The sequence below is a fragment of the Equus asinus genome, chromosome 19, assembly GCF_041296235.1.
Source record: "Equus asinus isolate D_3611 breed Donkey chromosome 19, EquAss-T2T_v2, whole genome shotgun sequence".
Lineage (NCBI taxonomy): Eukaryota > Metazoa > Chordata > Mammalia > Perissodactyla > Equidae > Equus > Equus asinus.
The window spans coordinates 2,870,255-2,892,325 of record NC_091808.1 but is presented as its reverse complement, the minus strand read 5'-3'; the positions used below and the strand labels follow the sequence as shown (position 1 = coordinate 2,892,325).

Genomic DNA, 22,071 nt, shown 5'->3' with positions numbered 1-22,071 from the left:
GCACCTGGAAAGAGGCCTCAGCCTCGAAGATGTGCAGGAAGGTGGCCGCACAGTGGACCATGGAGGATCGAATGAGAAAAGGCCAGGAGCCCCTGCCAGCGAGGAGACGGGTGGGACCAACCCAGGGCAGAAGGAGGACTTCACGGCACACGGAGGGAGAACATTGGAGCGAATGTTCTAGAAGCTCTGGAGCCTTATCTAGAAGCAAATGTTCCACCTTCCCCTCGGCTTACTTGGGAGGTTGTGAGGATTACTGTCAATGCCACCGCACACTTCAAGCTCTCAGTGTCGTGACGTCCAGCGTGGAAGCGAGGAGCCCCTCTAGAGAATGCACTTTGGAAGCTGCCCCTCCAGGGCTGCCATCTGCCATCTCAACCCACCGGAGCACGGGGGAGGGTGGCTAGGGCAGGCCTGGTGGCCAGCATCTGGCACAAGGGTGCCAGGGACACGGAGTTTCTCCAGAGTCGCCTGGAGCAGCCCGTGAGTTCGGTCACGAAGAATCAGCCTCCACGGGGGAGGCGCTCATCTGACAGCAAGGCTGCTAAGGGCTCCCTGCAGGGCAGAAATCATACCACGCAGCCAGCAAAGTGTCGTCGGCTGAGGGGTCCAGGGCCATGGCTCTGCCGCCAGGTGAACTGCTACGCCCACGGGGAAGTGAGAACTGAAAACTTTCTTATTAACGCACAGGAGCAGCAAGGCCGACTTGATTGGGAGAAAACCCGAGGAGCAGGGGCTGGGGGCTGGCAGGTCCCAGTCGTGGGGGGAAGCCCCAGGGCTCCTCGTGTTTCTCATCTCCCCCAGGCTGGTCGAGGCCTCCGCACAGTCGGAAGGACAACACTGTGTGTAATGATTTTGGATTTCACCTCCTCACTACACCAGAGACCGTGTGTGTTTGTTGGGGAAGAGCTATTTCAAGTGCAACCTTCCACACGCCATGGCACAGTTTGGCTGTAAGAGAGGGCAGTGTCCCCTGGGGAACCTCAGGCTGGGGCTGCGGGAAGGCCTGGCTGAGGAATGGCAGGTCCTTGAGGCCCACAGGCAGAGCGGGCCAGAACTTCAGGCAGAGGAAACAGCACAGGCAGCCAGCCCCTCATAGGCAGGGCTGGCCCTGTGCCCCCTAGAGGGCAAAGGGTCACCAAAGGGGATGAGCAACAGAGGCCCCCAAAGCATAGCTAGGAGCTAGACCCCAACACCACGGAGCAGACGGAAAACACGCCTGTGAGCAAGAGGTTCAGAGAGCAGGATGGCTGTGGAAGATGTCAGGGCGCCCTCTGCGGTGACAGCCATGTCCCCAGCTAACAGGTGAGGGGCTTCTGGAAAATGTTCTGTAAATATATGGCCATTTTCCTAATCTGGGGTCCTTGCTGTGGACAGTCGTGCTGCCCTTTGCTTACTGTGTCGATCTGGTTACGGCCAGGGCAAGGCGAGCAGCCGAGAAGAGTTGATATGCTCCAGCAGCGGAGGCCAGGCCAGGGTCGCCGTAGGCAAAGCAGGGCCACTGAAAAACACACTTTTCCCTAAAAAAGCCCCTAGATGAAATGGTTTAATGGCACCTCTGTGACCTGACACCTGAAGATTACCCCAGCGTGCAGCCACAGGCTGAGAAATGCCTTTCGACGTTCGGCGGACGCCCATGGATGGCTGACCCTGGCAGAGCTTTTCAAGTACTTGCAGTTTCACTCGAAACCACTCGAACGTTACCGTGCACCGACTACGTGCTGGCCCTGCTCTCACGGAGCTTTCCGTCGAGGGGCAGTCAGACTGAGACAAGAAAGCCCCCGAATAAATAAACAGACCCTCTGCCCCTCACAACCAGGGTCCCCACAGAAGTGTGCAGGCCTGGAGGGCATGGAGCGCTGGTTTGAGCATTAGGATCAACCGCAAACTTGTGCCTGAACCACAGAGTGGGAAGACGGATCCGGCCCCACGGTCCTAACAGGGACGGCGGATGGGACAGAACAGCAAACCCTGCCGGGACAGCAGGTCCAGCCCTTCCCGGCCAGCTCCCCTCCCGGGCTTCCCACGGGCCTCAACTCCCCCTTCTCTCCCCGCTGACCAGGACGTCCCAGTTTCCTCTCCCGGGGCAGTGTCTGCATATCAATGTGCGCAGACTGCAGACACACCCTTCCCTTCCACTCCTGCCTCCTTCAGGTTCACATCTGTCATCTGAATTCAGTAGAAGTCCAGGCTCTGGGGGTTGCCCAGGATGGAGGCCAAACCTGCACCTGCATAAGCAGCAAGGAGGACTGGCTGCAGAGTCCCCAGGGCAGCTCCCAGAAACGGGAGACCCTTCAGAAAGGTGGACATGAGGCAGCGTGGGAGCCTTGGGGTCCAGCGCCACCAAACGTCCCAGGTCTGCCTAAAGCAGTGGTCTGCCTGCCCTCTGCCCCATCTCGCTTCTTCTCTGGCATTCAAAACCAAGTGTGGTGGCTCCTGGGCCTACGCATCCCCAATTCCACCACCAGACACCCCAGCCCCAATGTGGAAGACCCCCAAGGAAGGGGCTTGCCACTGGTACTCCTACCCAGGACCAAGCTCTCCTCCCCTGGGGCAGGGGTGCATCTCCTATAAAAGTAGAGAAAGAATAAACCAGTGCCTGCTCCAGGCCCCCCAGTGCCCAAGCCTTGTTTGAGAACTCTCGACAAGAGCTGCGGCCTGAGCCTGCGGGAAGGTCCCCAAGGAAGGTGCCCACTGGCACCACTGGGGTCAGACCTGCACCTTCACTCCTTGCCAGCTGCCTCTCACCAGGAAGCTGAGCCTGGGCAGGGCCGCTAGGCAGCCCTTGGGGCCTCAGGGCAAAGGGGACAGTCACTGGCATTCCCCACTACACTTTACTCAATCAGCCAGTGAGAGAGGATGAATCCTGATCAGGTCACCCTGCAAACCAACCCCACCATCATCTCCAACAGGTGCCAATGCTGTTTGCCAACATTTTAAAACAGCCACACAGGCATGGGACAGACTGTCTGGTTCAGAGTTTCTTCTGCAGGTCAAGGGTGTCAGTTCTGGTTTACAAAGAAGACAGAATCTCACAGAGTGGGGAGACCCCCTCGGCAGCCTCATGGCCGAGCTTCCCAACATGCAGCCCCATCCAGAGCTCTCCTCACCCCTGGGCACCCAGCATGTCCACTCTCGCACTCAGCAGCCTTCATGGCATGCGAGTCAAGATGCCCAGGGTCACTGGCACACTTGTTTTGCACGATGTTGCAATGTTTGGCACCAGTGATGCAGCACAGCCTCAAGACAGCCAATGTGGTCCGTTACACAGGGCAGCATTTGTCACGTGCTCTGCAAACAGCAGGCTGAAGTGTTCTTAGCTAGCGTCAGCTGTCTCGATCCACAGACACATGACACCTAGCATTTCTTTCTGAACATCCGGGAAATGGAAAGGCCTGAGCATTACCAGCAAGGTGAAAATGACAGACCGAAGACATGAAACGACGTGAATACTGAGGACTTCATAGGAATGGAAGCCCCTGACCTGGATTTCACAGGTAAGTTGCAGAGTAGAACACGACGGGAGAGGACAGTCTGCTTCCCACAAAATCACACACAGGAAACTCAGTTTCTTATATAACTTCATGTTTCTGTTTTAAATAAAGGCTAAAAAGCATATTTTAAACTACACTTTTACACAAATTCCCGTGCGAGAATTTCTAACAGCACCGTAGATGACAACGCGGCCACTTCTCCCCAGGGTGATGCTGCGGGGGACTCCAGCCGGGCTGGCTATGTCCCTCGGGAGGCTCTGGGCCTCCCCCGAGAACAAAGAGCTCAGAAAGGATTACTTCCTAAGTCCCCCAGAGCAAAGAGTCCGCAGGTCCCTCAAGCTCTAAAGTAACGTGGGGGGAGACCGAGAAGCCTGTTCAATAAAAGTCTTCATGCAAGTCCGAAGTCACGAAAACCACAACCAGATATTCTCAGTGTGGACTTGAGGGATCTCAGCAATAAGATAAAAGCGTCACCGTAAGCAAGCCCAGATGCCAGCAAGTGCTCACTGCTGGCCTAACGCACTGTCACCTTGAGGGAGTCCAAGCAGGGGTGCCACCCAGGCCAAGGACTGGACACCAGACCTGGCCAGGTGAGCTTGTGGAGCAGAGCGGCGTGGCGCTGGGGGAACATTCGCCAGAGCCCCAGCAATTGCTCCCTCATAACTAAGTGACCTCAGTGCCATTGCTATGACTTCTGCCCTGGGTTCCAAGGACACGTTACACAGCTAGGAGACACCGTCATCCCTCCCCTAAACAGTCCATGAGACAGCCACGAAAGCCCACCCCCCCAGGCTGTCACACCCTGCGTGGAATGCAGCACAGAACGTACATCTCTACCTCTGGTCACCGCAGGGTCAAAAATAAAAGCGCAAGCAGGCACACACGCACGCACGCACGCAGGCCGGCTTTCACATGTTGCCCTTTCTTCCTCAATTACTTGAAAGAAGGCCAAAGCCAGACAGTAAATCCAGGAGTAAAAATCTCCCCTATTGTCCTCCATTCTAAAGCAAACACTTGACTGTTATTTACAGTTTTGTTAAGAAAAATGAACAACTCAACTACTGCAGAGGAAAGCCAAATTCATTCTTTACGTGTCCAACTAAATTAAAACTTTCATATTGCCTTCCATGAAAATGGAAAACAGCGTCTGGAACAAGGACCGTGGCGTTTTGGCCAGCACGTCCAAGGATGTGCAGTTAATTTTTCTGTGCCGGTCCTTCGAGGCACAGCTCTCCACTCCGTCCTGCAGCACGGATGACAGAAATCAGGTGACCGTCCATCTGCTCTGTCCCTGCGGACACAGCCTGGCAACATGGAGAGAGGGCCCCAGCAGAAGGCCCGGCCCTTGGCCCAAGGCCCGGGGCTGGCACGAGCCAGTGACCTTGGGGAAACCAGGTTCCTTCTTGTCTTCTTCATCTATGGAATGAAATTCTACAGCTCCTGGAAGATGTTTGCAGGTGGCTAGGCCATCAGACGGGGGTGCTCGAGGGCTGGGGGCTAGAAGAGGAGCTGGTGGTAAGAAGTTCCCTCGCTCAGCCTTAACCTCTGTGCCTGGGACCGTGAAGAGGTCGCTGGCAACATGAAGGGGGGGTCGGAAGCTCCGCCCCCTTATCTAGCCCTCATTTCTTCCTCTCACCAACACACAGATGTGCTAGCAGCAGAGTCTGGCTCCTGCTTGAATTCATTTCACATTTTTAAATATACTCCTAATGAAAAGCAACAAAAGCACTTGACAAAACCAGCTGAAGTAAATGTCCCTGCAGCAGCCAGAGGCTAATTTTAGCGGCGTACAAGTAAGGGGCTTACAGCAGAGCCCGAGGGATGATCCCACGAGGAATGTTCTCTCTCAAGATACAGAGATCGGGACTAGACCAAATTGGGCCGCACAGCTCACCGCAGGATGCTCTCCCTGGCGGGGCACGGCTGTTGGCACAGAGCTCTGACATAACAGTCTGGACCCTTCACAGGCTCTCGAGAGGCCAAGGGCAGGTAGAAATCATTGCAGTTTTCCACATCACTTAGCCGACACGGCTGGTCAGGCCCCCAGCATCCTCGTACCCGCAGATGCTCCAGGCTCTCTGCCTGACATTACATACAAAGTTTGTTTCTTGTGAAAATAAGTGCCCTCAGAAGAACGCCAACTTACGGCGTTGGGGACAGAGCGAGGAGTGGGAGAGGCCTCTGCGTCTGGCAGTGTGGCAGGTGAGTTTTTAAGACCTTCAACATGCACAGCTGGGCTGATAGGAGAGTAAGGAACCCCCTCAGAAGGCAGGAACTCTCATGGGAGGGTGAATCAGAGAGGAAAGGACATGGAGCCTGTCCTGAGGCCGCCTGCCTTGGCTGCAGCTTGCTGGGTCACTGTCAAAGGCCACCTGGGCCAGGAGACCAAGCTGGGGGCCTGGGCAGGAGGGGAGTGGACTGTGGCTGCCCCCGGAGAGGAAGCCGGGAAACAGCCCTGATGAAGGACGCACTCATGCCGGGGCTTGATGCTGGCTTGGAGGGGGCAAATCCAGAAAGAAGGCTGCCCTGAAATCCGTAACCAGAGGTCACCCTGCAGTGGTCTGGGGAGGAATCCAGATGACCCTGAGACCCAACCAACACCTACGTGCATCCCGGGGTCCCCACTCGTGTTTCTGGCCAGCACTAGGCAGAAAGAGACACGCATCCTCCCTGTAGGAGCACACTGTCAACCCCAAAAGAATGTCCACAGAACGTTATAAGGGCATGAAGTCACAACAGAAATCACAAAGCAGGGGAAACTCCCAAGGATTACAGGAAAATCTGACCTGACCACCAAAGACATCTCCACAACGGCTCAAAGAAACAAACAGAGTCATCCAAGGGTCCCAGGGGAGCAAGCGACTATCCAGGACCGTCACTCAGCAGTTGCACAACCCTGAGTCCCTTAACCCCTCTGTACCTCAGCTTCTCACCTGCTAAAGGGTGACTGTAACAGCCGAAACCTTCCCCAGCGGGACATGTAAGGGGTAAACTGAGATTTAATGTGTTGGTTATTATTACTAACATCAAAAATCATCAGGCACATTTGAAAATGATCCATATAGAACTTGTAGAAATAAAAACTCTAAGAATTAAAATTTAAAACTAAATGAAGGCGTTAAATAATCACTTAGAGCTGGCGAAAGAATCGGCGAACAGTAAAATGGCACTGAGGAAATAATCTAGAAGGCAGCACAGAAAGACAACGGGATGACAGTACAGGAGGCTGGAGGATTGCAGGGCAGAGGGAGGTACGCCAACCGCGTCCAGGCAGAGTCCCAGGAGGAAAGGAAGACAACGGGAGAGACACTCAGTCAAATGCACGAGGGCTACAAAAGCATTCAGAAAGAAAAGCAAAGAGCCCGGCCAGACATTAAGACACCCTAGGAAGTCCCTGTGTTTAAGACTGTGAAGGACTGGCACATAACCAGGCAGACAGACCAGGGTGTCCAGAAACAGACCCGAAGCACGCAGAACTCCGCTGCAGGATAATCACTGGGCCAAGGAAGGGCTGTGGAATCGATGGTGCCAGGACAACTGGGTACTCGCTTGGGAAAAGGTAAAATTAGACCCAAACCTAACACAGACACGAGAGTAAACTCCACATGGATCAGGGACCTGACTGTAGGGAAGGAAAGCACACAAGCACCAGAAGGAAGCATGGACTGGGGAGAAGGAGACTTTCTAACACGACTCAAAATCCAGAAGCAGTTAAAAAAGAAAAAGGAAATAAACGGAGAAGTTTGAAACATGGGTGGGGGGGCATGTGGCAAAAGAATTCAAAAAACAGCTGACAAACTGGGAGAAATGACTTACAATGTATCTCACAGATAAAAGCTAATGTCCCTCATGTATAAAGAACTCTTAAAAACTTTAGGAACAAAGACCAAAATCCAGACAGAAAAATGGGCCAAAGGCATAAAGAGAGAAAAAGACCCAAACACTGAGATTCCATTTCTTATCTATCAGATGGGCAAAAATGTAATAGCCTCTGCTCTCCAAACCGCGTGGGAACAGGCACGCTCGTACGCTGCCAGGGGGAATGCAAATTGGTACAAGCTTCATGCAGGAATATTTGGCAAAATCTAACAAAATTATCTATCTGTTCATCTCTGATGGAAATCTCTTGTGTAAATGAAGTCTGAGGACACAACTCCAACGTCGGGAACGTGAGTCGGCACAAGGTTATCCACGGAGCACCCTTCTCTAGGGTAAATGCTGGGATCCACCTAGACGTCCAGACGAGGAGAGAGGCTGCGTAAGTCACAGCACATGTCACTGTCGGAGAGAGCGAGGAAGAGCTCTGGGAGGGATGAGAGGGGTTCCCAAGATGTGATCTGAGGTGGCAAGAGCCAAGTGCATAAGAGGTACCCGCAGGATGGCGTTCCTCTTGTGCAAGAAAGAAGGCGAGATCAGTACCTGGATCTGCTCATTCTCGCAGAAGGCAACTCAGAAGGGCAAGGGCGGGGCTGGGGGCGGGGACAGTGGAGGGACACCACTCCTCTGAGTCTAATTTCTCCTGCAGTTCTAGCTTTAGGAACCGCGTGCATGTTTTATATACTCAAAAACTGAAAATAAATAAAATCAAAAGGTATGTGGAGGGCAAAAAAAAAAAAAAAAAAAAAAGGCCCTCTAAAATGAAATACAAATAGAAACAAATGAACCCAACAACCTTTCAAGCCAATAACAACCACACTGGCGTGGGGCAGGGCAGGGGTGAGAACCACCCAAATTAGCTCTGGGACACAGTATCTGGACTATATTAGGACCATACGCCCCAAACAAAGGGTGAACTCCAGTTAGTGGGTGTCTTTTCACAGAGGCACAGATTAACAATTTCCTTCTGAGCATTCTGGGATTGAACAAATAAATAAATAGATGATGGAGGCCGGGAGCTGAGTTTCGCATTGTTAGAGCAGAGAGTAACAACCACGGAAAAGAGAAAGGGTCGTTAGCAGCCACTGTGAGGCTGGACTGCCATTGGAAGTACAGGTGTGAGCTCACGGAGTTTATGTGTATGTATATGGAAACAGATCTGGATAGGGTGTGTATGTGGGGGGGTGGGGTGTGCACAGACATCCATTCCCTGGACGTCCAGCTCTGTCTGCTGGAATGGCCTAGCAGCTATGAGCGTGTGCAGCTCACAGAACGTGCTTTCTAAGTACCAGTCCCTGCAAAGACACCTGGCTTCCTTGGAGAAACCGCTGGCTCCAGGGCTGGGGCAGGGGAAGCGCCAGGAGAGACCAGACCATCTTACTGGATCAGAAAGTAAAGAGGGCTCAGATGTCCAGAGGAGCCAGCATGAAGGGGTGCCCAGCAGCCAAACCAGGACAATTTGGGCACTAAAACGGACGATGATAACAAAGGAATATAACTCAGTTAATAAAATAGTCCATGAGTCCAAACAAACGTAAATAAACAAATAAGCAAATAAGGAAGAAAGGCAAGTTCTTTACAGGAGAAAGTCAACTACTTAAAGGAGTAAGAATGACAGGACTAGAACATCTCCACAGCTACCAGCATCACCATGACAGATTCAGGCAAGAACCACCAATGGAGGCGGAAACTGGGGGTCAGTACTTGGGGAGTAACAGGGTGTCAGCACAGTCCCAGAGAATTTCCCCCGAGATCCTTCTGAATTACAAAGGGAAGACTAGTCACTCTGTAGTGGAGAAGCCAGCAGCACCACCTTCCCAAGGGGTCAGAGTCAGCATCCCCAGAAATGAGCCAGGTGGACATCCGGACCACTGGACATGAGGCACTGAGAACACAGCACCACTGCTGTGGACTCCAGCCCAAAAGGCGTCACTTGAACCCAGTCAGGAGGAATCTCAGAGAACCCCAAAGTGAAGGACATCTTACACAACAGCTGCCCTGCACTCTTCCGAAATGTTCATGTCACGAAACACACGCTGCTCCAGAGGAAAGGAGACCTGGGGACATGAGGTCTGAATGCCACGTAGGACTCGGCATTTCTCTTGAGAGACAGGACATCATCAGGACCATTGGCAAAACACGAATAAAGCCTAGGATGAGCTAACACCTGTGTGTCAGTGGTAGTTTTCTGATTTTGATCACTGTGCCAAGTGCAGGTGACAGGCTGCCCCTGTTTACAGGTGATGCACACTGGATTAGGTGAGCGGAAGGACATCATCTCAACCACTAACTTCCAAGTGGTTCTGAAAAAAAAAATTTGTATAAATAAATGTACACAGTAATTCTTTGTAGGATTCTCACTTTTCTGCAAGTCTGAAATTATAGCAAAATTAAAAACTAAAAGGAAAAACAAAACAAGTTAAGGGCTAAAATTTCCCTAGAATATAGAAAGCAATAACAATAACAGATTAATAAATACAACATTAAAATTAAGAAGTAGTGTTCATCAAGAGAGACCACAGAGTGAAAGACAGCAACATCTGTAAAAAGCAACATACATATCTAACAACGGCTTTGTATTCAGCTGCTGGAAGGAAATACACATGCACACAGACACACACATACACACATACACATCAATTCTATAAATCAATAAGAAAATAAAACAAACAACTGAACAGAAAAACGTACTTAATATTAGAAGATATAAATGCGCAGAACAAGATGCTCAAGTTTCCTGGCAATCTAGAATAAGCACAGTGAGATTCAGTTTCACCAGACCGGCCAACACGAGATGGTCTGACACCACGAGGCACTGGGACCCTGACAGACCCATGTACGCGTGCACCAGACAGCACACAAGAGAATGTTCACAACACTATGTCTGAGGGTAGCAACATCGGAAAACAAGCCACATGGCCATGCACAGGGAAATGAATGCGTTATGAAAATTCAAAAGGTGGATTACTAAAAACCAAGGAAAATAGTCAATCACAGCTACATGCCTGAACAGGAATCATTCTCCAAAATAGTTTTGTTTAAAAAGAAATCATAAAGTAAAACATACAGTATGATTCCATCTACACAAAGTTCAACCATATATAAAGCTAAAATCGTATTGTTGAGGAACACGTACAGCCACGCGCGGCATGATGACGTCTCGGGCAACGACGGACCGCACACAGGACGGTGGTCCCATGAAATCGGTACCTTGTGGCCTAGGTGTGTAGCAGGCTGTACCCTCTAGGGTTGTGTAAGCACACTTTGTGATGTTCGCACAACAACGAAATCACCTAACGACGCAGTTCTCAGGATGTATCTCCATCATTAAGCGATGAACAACAGTACATAAATGTTTTAAAGCCAAGAAATGATGAGCAAAAATGTCGAAGTCCTGACAACGGGCTCTGCCTTATAGAGGGGAGGGAGCACACTGCTGCTGGCTCTATTTTCTTCTTTAAATGATGCCATCGCGTCGATGTATGTTCTTTAGTAGCTAAAATATTTCATAATTAAAATTTAAAATAAATGGGTGGAAAAAATCAAGTAAGAATGAGTAAAGTGAGCTAAGAAAATGATAAATCAACACACAAAATAAATGTGGAGAGAATTACAGAGAATGGAACGCTGAACTCCACCAGCCTCTGACAAATGATATGAGTAAGCCCAAATGTGCTAAATATAGAAATAAGGAAATACAACTATGAGTCTCTTTTATTAAGCAGAAATCTAGAATTTTACGTAATCAAAACTATCTACTTTGTCATTGAACTTTTCTATTAATTACTGACAAATACAGAATAGGCTGACTACCGTGGGTTTCCTACAATCTATGAATTCACTGAGTCTTTCGGGGTTTTTTATGTTAATCTATTTTGGTTTCTCCTGTCCTAATGAAACTGTCGACATCTCCCGCAATAGGGAAGACCGGTGCTCAGTACACAGCTCCTGCTCGCTCAGAGTTCCCCAGCGTGAAAAAGGTTTGCTTCTGCTTTTGAACATCCTTAACCTATTTACAAAACTATATATTTCCTCCCAATTGGGGGCATTTTTTTTTTAGCAATTATGAAAATTGGAGTATTTATCTCACCTTTTTTTAAAACATTCCCCCACATTTACATAAATTCTATCACTTTCCTTGTATAACGACATTCCTGCAATAAAATTCTTGGTAATGAATAACCATATAATGTGCTTTCGTATTCTTTTCTCCCATATTCTGTTCAGGGCCTTACATCTCTGTTCATAAGTACAATGTGCTTATAATTTTTGTTTTACTGTTGTCTCTAAAAGATTCTAGCATTAAGGCACGTTAAGCCTCCCAAAATTAGATTACATTTTTCTAGGTTTAGGCAATCTTAAAGACAGCCAATATTGGCATCTTTTTTTTTATGGCAAAAAAAAGTTCACTTACTAAGAATGTTTCTACCTAAACTTCTTATTGGATGGACTTTCTTCTCTGTTCTTAGATCTCTCCTGGTTCTTCCTGTTTGTCTTCTTTATTACTTGGCACTTTTAACATGATCATCGTTTATTTTCAGCGTGACTATATTTATTCTGACAGTTTGGGTTCAGAAGGATTCTAAAGATCCAGAGTAGGCTGCTGTCTTCCCTGAAGTTTGCCTTTTTGCAACATGACAAAATGTGAAATGAGAACAAAACTTCCAGCAAATTTACTCTTCATCAACTACAATTTATTTAAGCCATAATAATTTATAATTAAATGTAACATAAATACGAAGCATACATTTTAAATAGACGCAAATCCTGTTTAGCAGAGCCTGTGGACTGGGGCAGCTCGGTCGTCCTAGAAGGCTGCCTGCCCACCACGGCGGAGCCACGCAGAAGCCCCAACCCCCAGGGTCTGGCGGACCGCCCCCCATAGGTGCACACGCACCCCAATAAGACCAAAACGTCCCCCTGCCCACACATCACGACTTCTCAGCCTCCTGAAGGCCTGAGGGTCAGAACACCGAGGACACAGCATCTTTCAGTGTTTTTTAAAAATACATGCATGGCAACACAAGACGGCCTAGGAGAGCAGCTCTCACAGTGGTTAGTCTCAGGCCCTCCCCCCTCTCAGACATCGCGGAGAACCCCAAAGAGCTTTTGTTTATCTGGCTATACCCATCAATATTCACAAATTAGAAGTTAAAACTTAGGACTTTTTAAAATATTCATTCAACAATAATAATGAATGCCATTGAATGTTCACATAACTTACCTCTTTTTATGAAAAAATAAGTAACTTTTCCAAAACACAAAGCAATGAGTGAGGTACTATTTCACGTTTGAAATCTCGGCAGCGTCTGCACAGTGGAGGTTAGCGGGATTGTCACCTCTGCTTTTGTGCTCTGTGGTTTGTGACAGGTTGTTCAGTGGCAGTGACGAAGGAAACCCACCTCACAGAGCTGCGACTGGAAAAGGGGAGCATCTCCACAGACTTTTCTGAAAACTGTGGGTATCCCTGTCTGGCACCCCATGAAAGCTCGCTCAATGGCAGTTTGCTGGCTGCAGTGTGGACCTGGTTGCACCAGAACCCGGCACTGTGAGGGGATCCTGACCCTGAGCAAGTCTGGGACACCAGCACGTGGTCATGCGGAAAGAACCGTGTCACTCAGATCTTCCCCAACATTGACACGTGTCAGCAGACAAGATGTGGTGGGTGCACGTGCTCCAAAATTCTCATTTTCACTGAAAGCTGAAATGTCATCACTGGCAACACACACTGTCAGCTGTTTTCCTTAAAGTGGCAGCCTCACTTCATCTTTAAAGAAAATATCTGGCGAGTCCTCAAGGCTGAATCTCCAGTTTGCCTGTAGGTTGCTCTTCCAAGTAGGAACGGCATCCCATGGAAACAGTGGGTGGCTCAGCGGCAGTGCAGGGCACACCCTCCTCCTAGTCCAGTCGCTGATCACTGCACTGTGTCTGCAGCAGGAGTGCTTGCGTGCACCGCCCACTTCGTCACACAGCACTCAGAAAAGACGCGTGCCCCCAGGGAAAGACTTACACATAAAATAAAAGTAATACTTGTCCTGCCTCATCGAGACTATTCCTGAGTGCAACTGCCTTTTTCCTTGAGAGTGGCGGGCGGTGAGGACCCCAATGACCCCTGGTGCAGTGTGGAGCCAGGGCCCACTGCCTGCGATGGCCTGGCAGTGCCACCGATGTTACTGTTTCCGTCCACCGGTGGAGACGTCAACACCACAAAGAAGAAAGCAACGGCTCAGTGCTCTTATTAATACCATGCTGACCTTGCAGACCACCTGCAGGGGCCTGGCGACCCCAGGGGTCTATGGACCACACCTTGAGGACCATTCGTTTAGAAGAAAAGTACGATAAAGCAATGCTATATATAAAGGAGAAAAACATTACAAATCTTGGAATGAAGTTAAAAGAAAATTATACCTGCTGAAGCAGAAGACTATGTATGAAAGAAAATGCAGTGTCTCAGTCACTACCGCCTGGAAGGGGAGCCAGTTGAAGACCAGGTTTTCTTCTTCACAAGGTTATTCAGTGAGGTCTCTGGGCCCACCACACCCTTGGTCAGCGAGAGCGCGAGCCCCGTGGTTTGCAGCAGAACCCAGCTCTCCGTCCTGCTTGTCAGTGAGGCCTGGGTGGAGGACACGCAGCTCCGGCCTCCCTCTGCCTTCCTCGGGAAGAAGCCATCCCAGCCTGTTGGCTCCACCTGCCCAATTGAAGTCCCCTCTGGAAACAGGGGCCCAGCGTCCCCAGCTAGGTCCCCATGCCTACCCCACATCCACGCCAAAGCCCTGCCAGAGTCAGGGACGCCTCTCTCCTCCACCTCCTAGCCACCCACAGCTCCCATCAGCTCCACCTTCCAGCCACTTCTCAGCCGAGGCCGACCCCACACCGGCTGAGCACCCCAGCTCTCGCCTGGGATCCCGCAGCAGCTGCCTCGCTGGCCCTGCCGGCCCTCATGCCCCTCCGTACAGTCAGCTCACACCGAGCAGCCCAGAGTACACTGTCAAAACTTACATGTCGCTCTGCTGGTCAAAACCCTCTAAAGCCTTCATCAGACTCAGAAGAAATCCAGGCTCCTGAGCGTGCCAGGCACCTTCCCGGGGCCCCTCCCCAGCCTCACCTTCAGTATTCTCGGCTCCACCAACACCTGAAGCCACGCTGGACTGCAGCAAAGCCCACGCTTAAGGGCACACGCGGCCTTTCCCAGTGCCCCAGCTTCTCATCTGTAAAACAGGGAAACTGGAGGGATGATAACCCACCCTCGGCTGCTGCAAGAGTTAAATCTGCAAATACGTAGAAAGCACTCAGAAAAGGGCCAGCTGCACGGCAGGCCCACTCACTGTTGGCCACTTTTACTATTACACGGTTATTTCCCCGTCTCCTGCTTGACTGCCCCGCCAGCACTGAGTGCCCCTGGGTGGGGCTGCTCCCAGTGGCTCACCTGGAGACCCCGGGGCTCAGAACTGCCTGGCACACAGGAGACACTCCATAGACGTCTGGCTTGAATGAGTGGGTGAGGTGGGGAGGGGACGCAGCGGAGGGAAGCTCTCTGCGCAACTTCTGTTCTGCTTCGGTGCGGGGTGCCGAGACCTCACACAGGTGGCCTGGGTCTGTCCCTTGGCCCCATCCCCCACAGCCCCACCCCTGGGACAGACAAGTGACGACACCGAGCTCTGCTGCGAGCAGCCGGGCAGGCTCCTGTGCACTCTCCTCTGTCCTGCAGTGAAGGAACCCACGACGAGCTGCTGCTGCTGCTGTCGGAGGGGCAGCCCCAGAAACAGCTGGTGGGGCCGTGGCCACTAACATCCTGGAGGGCGGCCTGGTGAGAAGTACTACAAATGTGCGCCCTTTGTCCCAGCAACGCTATTTCTAGGCCTTTATCCCAATAAAACAATAATAATAAAAACAATCAACCACAAATCCAAAGATACGTGTTCAAGAATGTCCCACTATGGTGGTATGTACCACAGAATAAAAAATTAAAATCCCATAAATAGAGGATTTTCAAGCAATGATATCATGCAGCTATTAAAACATGCCATTTTCTTATATTACATACACAATAGGTATAGGTATAGATATACATATGCATACAGACACCCTGTTGGAGAATCTATACAAAACGTAATCTGTGATTTTTCTCAGAACCGCATCCCTCTCAGCTAATCAGTCTGGTGAGGTAACGGGTGTGTTTTCCTCTCTTTTTTACATCTTTCAGCAAAGTCTGAATTTAAGTTAAGATAAGGTATCTTCACTTTTTTTTTTTTTTTTTTTTTTGCTGAGGAAGATTGGTCCTGAGCTAACACCTATACCAATCTTCCTCTATTTTGTAGGTGGGTTGCTGCCACAGCATGGCTGACAAGTGGTGTAGGTCCACACCCAGGATCCAAACCTGCAAACCTGGGACACCGAAGCAGAGCATGCAAGCTTACCCACTAGGCCATGGGGCCAGCCCCATCTTCACTTTTAAAACCAGGGAGAAGGGAGTATTTTCTCCTTTATTAAATAAAGTGCATTCACAGAAACAAAACCACTCCATTAAGTCCGGCCGATGCTTTAAGAGCTTGTCTTGTGGAAGGACGGCTGCCAGTGCTCAGCCAGAGAGGACAGAGGCACACAGCTTAGGTGCCGCCTGCCAGAACTCACAGCCCGACAATACAACACATCATGTGGAAATGGGTGCAGGGAAGAGGCCACGTTCCTGCCTCTCCCTCGTCTCCTCCAAAGGCAGGCCTGCAGGGGAAGGAAGATCCTGTGGGACAGCAGCAAGCACCCGAAGGAGGAGCTCAGGAACAACTGGGTCTCACAGCCACAGGGCCTGCAGGGCAGAGGACTATCATAAAACACTCAGTTTTTTAAAAAAAGACAAGAACATGCATTGCTCTTAAATTTTTTATCTTACAAGAAACAGTGAAAATTTCAGAATGAAATCTATTCTCTGTTGCTTCACCTAGAACACAAGCTACGAAATGTGTCTCTGAATGGGACACACACACAAGCGGGTGCATTTATTCAACACTGACAAAGGCTGATGACACTTTGAGAACGCTGAGGATTAACACAATTCCAAGTGTGAAACTGGATGGCAGTTACAAAAACAAACAGCCATAGCACAACAACAGGGACCTTGGGGTATCTGAGGGGTACCTTCGAACAGAAGTTCTCGGAAGAGCCTCAATTCCAAAGCTAAACTGGAGATGCAGAGGCAAAAATTTAACCACAATTAGCCAACAGAAACAGAGCTGTGAGGCGTCCTATGAGAAAACCAATTCTGCTACAACTCACCCGTGCAAACTTAGTGTGGAGAAAGACCTGCACTCCCCACTCCCCAAGACAGTAAGGTTAATAAGGAATGAAAATCAAAACAACAGAACAAGAGTAATTTGGGTCTTTAAGTAGTTTCAATTAAATACAGGAATAGCAATATTTAAACATTTAAATAAAATAAATAAATCCTATAACTAGTAAATCAAGCTCCCTGGGAAGTCTGTTGCTGTTGTGCGCTTGCTCTGGCAGGCGTCAGGCAAGGCCAAAAGGTCCGCGTGTGCACACTGCAGCTTCCCCACTCACAGCCCACCTGCCACCTCGCAACCGCCACCACACTACAGGTCCCCAGGAGACACCGATCAGGACTCGGTGTAGGCAAGCTGAGAGAGTGGCCTGCACGACCCCACTCACGTGGGGCAACGGGCAGCGGTCGGCCTCAACAGTGACCCTACGACAAGTGCTGCCTGTCCTGTCTTCTGGAGAATGCCATGTCGGCCATTCCCAAACTCTCCATCCCCAGAGAAGTTTCGGGCAAAACCGAAGTGTGGTGGATAAGGTGCCGACCTGAGGACACGATAGCAGGAAGTGGAGCCAGAGGAGGAGAAACTGTCGATGCGGCTGCAACATCCTGGTTTAAGAACGGCAGGACCTGTACCAACCCGGGGCTGTAGCTCATGATGCTCCTAAAGAGAAACTGCAAGAGCAAGTCACATCCTCTTCAGTAAAGGGAGCCGGGACAAGGAGACATCCACTAACAAGGAATAAATGGACCCTTAGCTCACCCCATGTGCAAAAATTAACTCAAGATGGATGGATCAATGACCTAAATCTAAGAACTAAAACCATTAAACTCCTCGCAGAATTCGAGAAAATCTGCATGACACTGGATCTGGCAACGAGGTCTTGGATATGACACCAGAAGGACGAGTAACAAAAGATAAAACTGATAAATTGGACTTCATCAAAATTAGAAACTTTTGTGCATCAAAGGACACTATAGAGAGTAAAAAGACAACCCATAGAATGGGTGAAATATTTACAAAGCATTTATCAAGCACATATGAAGAACTCCTACAACTCAACAACAAAAAACAAACCCAATTAAAAAATAAGCAAATGACTTGAACAGACATTTCTCCAAAGAAGATATACAAACGGCCAAGAGGCACATGAAAAGATGCTCAATTTGTGAGTCATTAGGGAAATGCAAATCAAAAGCACAATCAGATACCACTTCACATTACTAGAATGGCTATTATTTTTTTTTAAATAAAAATAACAACTGTTGGCAAGGGTGTGGAGAAACTGGAACCCTCCTGTATTGCTGGTAGGAATGTAAAATGGCACAGTCACCGTGGAAAACAGTTTAGCGGTTTTTCAAAAGTTAAGCATAGAATTACCATGTGACCCGGCAATTCTACTTGTAAGTATATACACAAAAGATTTGAAAGCAGAGACTCAAACAGATACTTACACACCAATGTTCACAGCAGCATTATTCACGATAGGTAAAAAGTGGAAACAACCCAAGTGTCCAACAGTGGGTGACTGGATGAGCAAAATGGGGTAGATGCACGCGATGAAATGCTATTTAGCCTTAAAAAGGAATACGTACTGATATATACTACAACATGGATGAATCTTAAAAATATTGTGCCAAGTGAAATAAGCCAGACACAAAAGGACAAATATTGTATGATTCCACCTGTATGAGACACCTAGAGCAGACACCGTCATAGAGACAGAAAGCAGACGAGAGGTGAGCAGGGCTGGGGGAGGGCAGAGAGGAGTTCCTGTCTACTGGAGACAGAGTTTGAGAAGATGAAAAAGTGCCGGGAATAGAGAGCGGTCGTGACTGGACAGCATTGTGAAAGAACTTAATGCCACCAAACTGCACACTCAAAAAAGGTGAAATTGGTTAATTTTATGTTATTCATATTTTACCACAACAAAGAAAGAAGTGTGGAGAACAAAGACATTCACCAACAAGTTGGTAAATAGACTGAAATAACACCCAAGTGTCAAAAGAGAAGAAGGGACTGATTCATTAACTGCTGTGGAATCACCTTCAAGACACAAATGAAGACAGCCAGGGGCTGAAAGAAGCAGCCACTGGCGGCACGATTTTAAAACCCGGATGATCTACTCAAGTTCTGGGCCTTTCTCGTGGGCGTCCCAGCAAAGCTACTCCTCCCCTCTCCATCTGCCTCTCCCTCCCCAAAGCACCACATCCACAACACCTGAGGACTCTCAACGGCGACGTGGGGCAGGTGAGCGGTCCACACGCCACCCCCGACCACAAAGAAGATGCTCCCAGCCGTGTTCCTAAAGAGCAGCTTGACACAAACCCACAGACTCCACCTTCTCCAGCCCTGCGAGCTCAAGGCACAAGACACAAAGAGCAAGGCAGACCACATCACTCACTAGGGGTTCCTAGCAATCTGCACCTGTTTCTGGAAAATACCACGCTTTGACTATTGACTATAACGATTAACTAACGGCCTTCCTGAACAAACGTTTCAGAATCTCTGATATGCAGCGCCCCAAGGAAACCAAGGAGCTGGGGCTCAGATAGGCCACCCGGGGCCTGGCTCTACCCTCACCAGCCAGCCGGTTTCTTCGAACCCACAGCTTAGCCTCAGTGTCCCCCCATCCCACTTAGATGACTTGATGGCATAAATGAGACAAGCTCAGGCTTCATAAGCATCCCCTTCCTCCCGAGGGGCCGGGGGACACAGCAGAGAAGTGGCGTGGCCCTGCCTCCTGCAGTAGAGGACACACTGGGGTCAGACACTTGCTCTCCCAGCCGTTCAGTCGTGTCCCGCTCTCAGGGGGCAGGACGCGGCTCTTTGCTGTGCAACTGCAACAGGGCAGTCTCTTCTCAATTTTATACAAAGTTCACATTCAGGACACCTTGGATTTGTTTTTCACTGAGGGATCTCCCTTAGAATCACGGTCATTGCCACGGCTTATGCGCACAGGCAGAAAATGAGCAGAAACTGAAGACTCTGAAATCAGATGATCAGCTCAGCTCCAGGGCCGAGAGTGGACGGGGTCTTGGGGCTGCGGCTCTATCTAAGGGACGTTCTGCAGGGAACTGTGCCTGGTTCACAGGATGGGAGTCAGAACACGAGGCCCTGACACACCTCCCTAAAGTTTGCCTGTGCCCTGGAGCAAGCCTAGGGACCCACTGGCCAAGCTCAAGGGCATGGCCAAATCCCCCCCAGTTCCTGACGCTCCTGCTTCCACTAGCTCGCATGCATTCCTTCTCCTGAAGGTCGATGTAGGCCTACCCCGGGCCACGTGCACAAGGCCCTCGCTACGCGTCCCTCAGCATCTGCCAGCTGCTGCCTTCTGGGACTGTCGTCTCACGTGCCTGTTAGGAATGCAGCTTCTTGAAGACATCCTGGAAGCCACAACTTTGGCATCATCCACCTCTAGCAGCTCAGTTACCATTTGCCAACTGCCCGAACCACCCAAGAAAAAGCTAGAGGCCCAAATTCTTTCTCCTAAGCAACCCCAGAGAAGCCTGGACATAGGGACATTTTACTCCCTTTCGTCGGGAGCATGCTAACTAGTAAACTGAGGCCTGTGAGGAGAGCAATTCATTTGTCTCTGGCTCTTCTGATGACACAGGCAGAGCACTGGAGGGCACCTCAGATGAAAAGCTTCCACAAAATACAAAAAAAAAGATGAGGACAAATTCAGCCCAGGGGCTCTGAAGATCTCAAACGCTGATGAAAAAGCCTTAGAAAGAGTTCTACAGAATGTCACAGGAAGCCTTGGGGTCCTGATGCAGGAGAGGGCCACGCTGTATGACCCCTGGGCTTCCCAGAGGGTGAAATGACGTTCTGAAACCTCACACGCAGGGGCCTTTCTAAACTGTTACAGAAGACCCACTGGAAGGAGGAAAATGGTCCCAATGGTGAAGACATCGTATCACTAAGATGAGGAACTGGGAGGAAGAAACAGAAACACTCCAGTAAACAAATCCCATCTGTGCCCAGCAGCCTCCCCCGACGACAGAACGTGCATTTGCCAAGCTGGGCGCCCTCTGGGAAAGAGCTTTGTCACAGACAGAAAGGCGCTCGGCTCCTTTATCTCCAGCTGCCCATCCTGGAGCTCCGAGGGCGGCCAGCGCTGGCCGAGTGTCAGGAGCGGTGGAGCTGGGCTTGGTGTTTATGTCTGATCCAGACAACGGAGGGTTTATGACGATTTACTGACGCAAGAGCTCCCTGACACCGCATGCCAGAAATTAATCAGGGGAGGAGGAATTCTTTTTAAGAAACCACTTGGCGGCCGCTGCCCTGCCTGAAAGGCTGACAGTGTAAGCTGAGCTCTTCCTCCAGGCCCCAGGCCGCCAGGGAGCAGCAGCACACCCAGGACTCACAGGCCACAGGGTCAAGCTCAAGCAGAGCACTCGGGCAGGGAAACCAAGGGCCCCAGAACAGGGTGGGGAGTCCTGCTGCATGGTCGGCCCTGCCCACTGCCAGCCGCACCTCCCCAACAGAAGCCAGGGCTGTGCACCCGCCCTCGCCAGGCCCAGACCACTCCAGAAGGCCTCGTTCTGATGGTCCGAGTGGACCACTGCCAACTCTGATTGGAATGATGTGTGCCCGGATCTTTGTCATCTGTCAGTAAAATCCCTTTCTCCAGAGTTGGTTTTTAAAGTTTACAATCACTACACCAAAGGAAAAGAGCTAAAATACACAAGTTTGCTCCTGGTCCCTTGTCTCGGTACAGCAGGGCCTCCCGGTGGGGCTGGGCAACATGCCCAGGAGGGCAGGGGAGCAACGCCGCCCCGGCTCCTCTCCGGCCGGGCTCCACTCCTCTGTGCCGCCTGGGCCCTGGGAGCAGCCGCAGGTGGGACCATTTAGGCCAGACGGGCAGGTGGCTCTCAGCCGGGGGAGGGAGACTGACATGTGCAAACACCCTTGCTGGAATTGGCTTTGAGAAATGATCCCAGAGTCATTCTGAAGTTCCAAACACTGAAGGACACAGGGTATTTATATTTATCAAAAAGGGCATGAGTCTGACAAGGTTGACCGACCTGAAGCTTGCCAGGCGCTCTAGCCCTGGGCTTCGGATGGTTCTAGGTTCCCGTGATGATGACAGCAGCTGCCGTCCTGGGCACAATCAGGCACTGGGCGACATGCCTGCCTCATTTAATCCTCAGGATGACCCTATAAGGTGGGGCCTCTTGTGTCCTCATTTTTCAGAGAAGGAAGCCAGCCCAGAGGGAGGGTCCCTGGTCAGGCAGGGAGGAGCTGGGGTCTGAGCCCAAGCTGTCCATGTCCAGAGGCTGCATGTGGAGAGCAAAGGGGAGAACAGGAGGGACCCTGTGAGTGGTCCCGAGTGGCCCAAGCACTGCAGCCGAGTAGGCCCAACTCCTGTGCCCCCGACTGTCACCCGCATACCTTCCGCTTCACTTCCTCATACCCTCCTCACTGCC

General features: G+C 50.4%; 1 protein-coding gene across 7 annotated transcripts in view; it reads right to left on the bottom strand.

Moving 5' to 3' along the window:
* HDAC4 (histone deacetylase 4) overlaps positions 1-22,071 on the bottom strand; it is a 335,893-nt gene that overhangs the window by 252,625 nt on the left and 61,197 nt on the right. The gene's annotated exons all lie outside the window — the stretch shown is intronic.